This window comes from Mustela putorius, unplaced genomic scaffold, assembly GCF_011764305.1.
Source record: "Mustela putorius furo isolate JIRA1106 unplaced genomic scaffold, ASM1176430v1.1 tig00003974_pilon_pilon_pilon, whole genome shotgun sequence".
Lineage (NCBI taxonomy): Eukaryota > Metazoa > Chordata > Mammalia > Carnivora > Mustelidae > Mustela > Mustela putorius.
The window spans coordinates 10,696,473-10,702,515 of NW_025422117.1; the positions used below are offsets into that span (position 1 = coordinate 10,696,473).

At 34.4% G+C, this 6,043-nt stretch overlaps 1 non-coding gene across 1 annotated transcript; it reads right to left on the bottom strand.

The window, feature by feature from the left end:
- Positions 1 to 4,897: 4,897 nt before the first annotated feature.
- On the bottom strand, positions 4,898 to 4,977 carry LOC123389485. Its single transcript, XR_006604076.1, has one exon. It is a non-coding gene; the product is annotated as a small nucleolar RNA SNORD103/SNORD85 (small nucleolar RNA).
- Between the last annotated feature and the right edge of the window lie 1,066 nt (positions 4,978 to 6,043).

Sequence of the window (6,043 nt, forward strand, 5' to 3'; positions counted from 1 at the left end):
ATGCACTAAATGGCACCTAATGCTTTGTAAGAGTTCAAGAATCTTCCTTGTTGTTTAATTCATTCCCAGTGAGTGACTCTGGAGTAGAGGAGACAAGAGTTTATCCCGCTGGTATTCACTTACTCGTGCAAATAGACATTAAAAAAAAAAATACTATCTCCTGCATGAGAACACACTGAGAAGGCCTTACTGATAGATTTTCATTTTTTACAAAAAGATAGATTTTTGTTTGTTTCTAAAGAAAGATTCAGTTTTTATGGATTAGCATAAGATATGCCTGCAGAAAATTTGGAGACATAAACAGGTAAAGATGATATTAGACAACTCTAAGATCTTAACACTTAGCTCTATCCATTGTTAACAGTTTGGTTCTCTCCTTTCTGAAGGTCTGTGATGCATTACAAACCCACACACATAGTCACATAGGTGAGACACACTGTATTTATGATTTTATCCCTTTTAAAATAATATAAAATTATTTGAAACTATTTGTATCAGTTGCATAATATTCTATCTTATGGATTCACATTATAATTATGCGCTACTCTTACAGGAAATTCAGAGTCTTTCTAACTCTGCTCTATTGTGGATACCTATTAAACTGTATTTTTAATTATACCCTTAGAAAGATGAAGTAATTAACATTACACTTGCTGAAAATAGGGTATTTTTTAAATTAGTGTACATGTTATAAGATCAGTTTTCATAAATAATCTTTCATTTTTATTGCAAAACTAACAAACATTAGTCTTGAGAGGAAACACTTATAAAGTCTCTTGACATTTGAGATATTTGACTCAATGACTGAAAAAAAATTATATGGTGGTGGAATCTATGGCAATGACTAATTGGAATACTGAGTAAGAGAAAGTAATATTTCAAAATGTCCACCATCTTGTTAATATGACATTATGGCTTTAGAAACCCTATAGTAAAGAAAATCATTAGGTTACCAAAAATTAAGGAGCTGGGGTAAGCATACAGAAATAGGAAAGGGAAATAGGAAATAGGAAAGAAATAGGAAAGAAAATAGAAATAGGAAAGACTGAAGAGTCTAAGAGAAAATTAAAAAAAAAAAAAAAGATTTGAAAAGAAAGGAGATTTATAAATCTTAGGCCTGTCGAAAGATTTGAATTTATCACCTATTGCTGAGGTAGATACGTAATGTGTTGTGGCAGAATAATAATGCCTCTTGGATAGCTACCATTTACATATAGTGTAATCATGAAAGACTTCAAAGATAAAACTGAAAAAGGAATTTAAGTCTTCACCCTTAGCCTCATCACAAAAGGAAAAAAAAATTTTTTTTCTAAGATTTTATTTATTTATTTGAGAGTCAAAGAGTGAGAGCAGGAATGAAGTGAGGGCAGAGGGAGAGGGAAAGCAAGACTCCCCACTGAGCAGGGAGCCCTGAGGCAACATGGGACTCAGTCCCAGGGCCCTGAGATCTTAACCTGAGCTCAAGGCAGATGCTTAACTGACTGAGCAACCCAGGCATCCCAAGGAAAATAAAAAGTTTTAATTAGGTGCTTATGCAGTCCAACATAGAGAAAAGAAAGAGGGAGGTTATAGGAAGGGAAGAAGTTCATTTAAAAAAAAAAAAAAAAAGGTCAATATTAGGAAGTTAGCTATGACTAAGTCTTTCTAAGACTCTGTTTTCTGAGAGACTGAATAAAGAGAATAGACATAATTTAACATTACCCAGAGGAGGTAATTTTGCAGCTCTGTTTGTATTAAGTACCAGTTTTTATACTATCAGGAGAATGACTCATTAATTGCATCACCATGATCCCCGGGATTTCGGTCCCTGAACCCAATTAGTTTACTAAACTGGACAATTTCAACACAGGACCTAGGATCTCTGTTGGAACTATAGGGGAGGAAAAATGTTATATCTACCTTGCTAGGTTATTTTGGCTGGTCTATTCATTACACGGACACAAGACAGACTAACAGGAGAAAAACAAGGTTAATTACCTATGTTCAGGAGCCCCATAAAAAACTATGGGACCTAAGGACTAGTTGAAGTTTGTATGCCATCTTGAGCTAAGAAATGAGGGAGGGGCCTGGGGACTCAAAGGGGAGGAGGATAATTCACATGACTTTAAGGAGAGCAAATATCTGGTAATTAAATGTTTGCGCTGCCGTATAGGTAGGTCTTTCGGATAAAAAGTTATCTCGGCTAATAGGTCTCTTTTTGGGTGAGCCCCCCCTTCCCCCCATCTAAATTCTTTTAGGCAGTTAAGGGAGAGAGAAAAGTTTTTCTTGAGTCTGCTGGGTCTTGATTGCCTTTAGCTCAAAATAATCCATACGCCAAAGTGGCATATGACAGGGTCATCTATTTTGCTTCCTTTCAGTCCCACTTTTGAAACTTTCTCAAGAAGTTTCACAGCCCAGAATTTGAGTTGATAGATTGCTGTATCTCATTGAAATAATCTCTCAGTCCTTAGCCCAAAGAATAGATCAGTTTAGTTAAATAGTTGTGTCTCATTTTAGGAGGCAGTGATGCAGGTGGGCTCCCGAAGTTAGGCCTATGGTGCAAGCAATCAGGTATTTAATAAGAAGTATTTCTATGGAAACAAGAGGAAAACAATGGGTATGAAGTGGAGTGGGCTGTAATCTCAGTTTCTGAGTTATGAATGTAACCAGTCAAGGTCTAGCTTGGAGGGTTTTTAGAGGAAGGACAGGGAGAGGCAATCTGATAGATTTCCCTGACTTGTAATTTGACTGTCTCTGATAATCTTTTGAGGGGTCCATATAGCAATAGGCATAAAGATTTCCCATATATGGGCTATTGTGTTGATTTCCCTGAAATTTATATCAAGTTGCCCAACCTCAGCTTGCATGGTTTTGGAAAAGGGGCTTCTTTAGTTCTCAATGACTCCCAAAGCTGAAGGGTGGGAAAAAAATGGGAAATGTTAGTTTGAAGCGCTTTAGCCAAATATCAAGGATATTAAAAGATTTTAGGATCCAGTCCAGTGTAGAGATGGAACCTCAAAGACAGTTCATGGCACTAGGATCTGATACCTACCAAGGTATGTTACTGAAGCGTAATTTTTCTCTCTACCATCACCTGCCTATTTATCAAGGATAACCACAGTGAGATCAATTCATTTGCAATTTAAATCTAGTTTTAAAACATTTGGCCTGTTTATTTACATAAGAAGCAAGACTAGTAATTGACCAGGTATCTTTCAGTCTCCTTTGCTGGAACTTTTCAGAAGGAATCTCAGATTGGACTTTTAAAAGCCTCATCAGACTAAGAAATCAAGCCAACGATTCCCCATCAGACTTTGGCTGCAGCATCTATACATTTGGGTGAATTCCTCCTCTCTTCTTGAGTCCCCTGAATATCCTGAATTTTCTGTCCCTGCTAGGAAATGACCTTCCTTTCTCACCTGGTAAATTCATTGGGAACCCTGTAAACAGGGTACCTGCACAGTATTTCCTAGGAGTTTTATTGGCTCCATAAAGTCAACATTGGTTCCTTAAAGCTGTCTGGTTATATCTGAGTATGCATGTGTCTCTCAGACATTTCTGATGTCTTAGCCTTAGTAATATAACCAATATTTCTAATTGTGTCCTTTTAAAAGGTAAACAGAGTCTCACTGAACGTCTGCAAATAACTAACTGTAGTGCCATAAAAAGAATACTCAGGCGTTTTCCAACTCTGAAGGGATCAGGTAGAAAAAGTAAGCGTTTCATCTTTGTTTACGAAGATATATTTTATCAGTTTGTTGTAGGCCATAGTGAAGAGGAAAAAAAAACTTTCATTAAATCTGTTAAAACAAAAACATTAAAGAACAAGCAAGATCATAAAAAGAATCATAATCATCTTTCTCAGTTCATGCAATCCCATGTAATTAATACTTGTTCTTCTTGAATCCAGTTTTCCATTAGCTTTGGAAATTCAGTTTTATGATCTTAAAATTATCAGAAACCTGTATTCTAGAGTGCTTTCCTTGAGTTTCCTTGAAGATGAAGCACTTTTGCAAACACTTTTGAAAAAAGCTCACGGTAAAACAGTAAGCATCTGTTAATGACAAGACTTCAAAATGACCATGAATAAAGGCCTGATGAGAGTTTACTATAATGCAGTTGATGAGAAAATTTGCTTATTTCTACAAGACAAAACATTTTAGGGTAATGACTGGAATTATGACTGATAACATTATACCAGGACATATTAGATTTTTAGGGGGATTCATCTAGTTTATAGAACAATACAACATGAAGAAGGAGAACTTTTGGTCAAATTGGATCATAGGTCACTGTGAAATAATTATCCATTTAACCATAGTGGCAAAGACTTCAAAGGCCAACACAAAAAATTAAATAGTTATAAAAAACAAACTAAAAAAAACACTCTAACTCTTCTAATAAAGACTCAACTTTCTTAAGTAATCAAAGACCTGACACAGACACAGGAAATTATTTTGATTAATTAAACACAAAATCCTTGTTCTTTTAGGCAGACTACTTTATAATATAAAGGAAAAAATTTTAAAATTTCTTATAAATAACAGAGCAATAGTCCAAGAAAACTTTGTCCTTTTAAGAGAGAGAAAAAAAACAAGTTTTAATTTTGTACCAGTGCACTTTTAATATTAAAATTAATTTAACTTAATTAAGTTTTTTCTAATCATAGCCAGCTTGACCACAAATTAATATTCCTTTCTAAAGATTCTTTTTTCATAAGCCTTCTGTAATTTTCTTTTTCACATTCAGATTTTGTCTTGTTTTTCTCTTTCTCACTTTAAAATAAGGAGCATCTCCTTAGGCAAAATTATTTTCTTTTCCCTCAACAAAAGTGCATTTTCACATCTCATACCCCTTCTTACCAAAACATATTTAACTTAGCTTGTATACAGAATTGTTTCCCTTGTCTTTTTTAGTTGTTTTGACTACAATTGTTAATTAGAATTCTCATTACTGAACTTGGTTCTCAGTGAGGGCAAGTGGCTCACCTTTAGAAACTTTAACTAAAAAGTAAGCAATTGTAAACTGTCCGTTACACCAGAATTCTTCACACTGGCACATTTATGAATGTATTTCATATTTTCTAAACATACATGCTTCCTTATAGTATATGTTTTATTTTCAGTGTGGCATGAGTGTTTACTAATAGACCCAAAGATCCTTTAGTTCTTCTGTAAAAAGAAGCCAAAAGGAGATAAATTTATGTTCAGAAATTAATGCCTCAGGATTTTATATTATTCATAAATGATCTGAATAATTGACAAACTTAACATTTAGCTTAACTTAGCAAAACTTAAAGGTTTCAGGCTACCAAAAAAGATTTGGGGAAACTATTTGAAAAAGTAACCTAAAGACTTTGTATTCTATTTATATCTGTGTAAATCATTTGCTCTTAACAATTACATTTAGATTACTCATGAAAACTTCATGAGATATTAGACAAACTCAGCCATCATCCAGCCTATTTTTCTTACAGACAAATTCTTGTAAGATATCTAATATAAATTTACTGGACTAGTAAACCGAGGCAGAAAAATGTCATATGTCTGTGAGTTTATATTATACTATTATATTCAGTGTTGATAACTCTAAAGTCATACCTTTTGTAATTAAACTAGTGAATGTAAACTAGCTTTTTTTTTTTTATAAAGATTTTATTTATTTATTTGACAGCCAGAGATCACAAATAGGCAGAGAGGCAGGCAGAGAGAGGAGGAAGCAGGCTCCCTGCTGAGCAGAGAGCCCAATGCGGGACTCGATCCCAGGACCCTGAGATCATGACCTGAGCTGAAGGCAGAGGTCCAACCACTGAACCACCCAGGCGCCTGAAACTAGCTTTAATATTGAATATCTTTCCAGCTGATATGAATCTGAAATGCATTTGGGCTACTTTCTGTTATATTTCTGAGAACTTTAAGAATGCAAAATTTATAAGCCCTTAATTTTAAGCCAATTAGATAGAACTCTTTACAAATTAATTTTGGCAATATTATCTGGAGGTAGAAAAATATTATATGGTATACAAATATAGACATACATAAACATACAGACCTCCACAGAAATC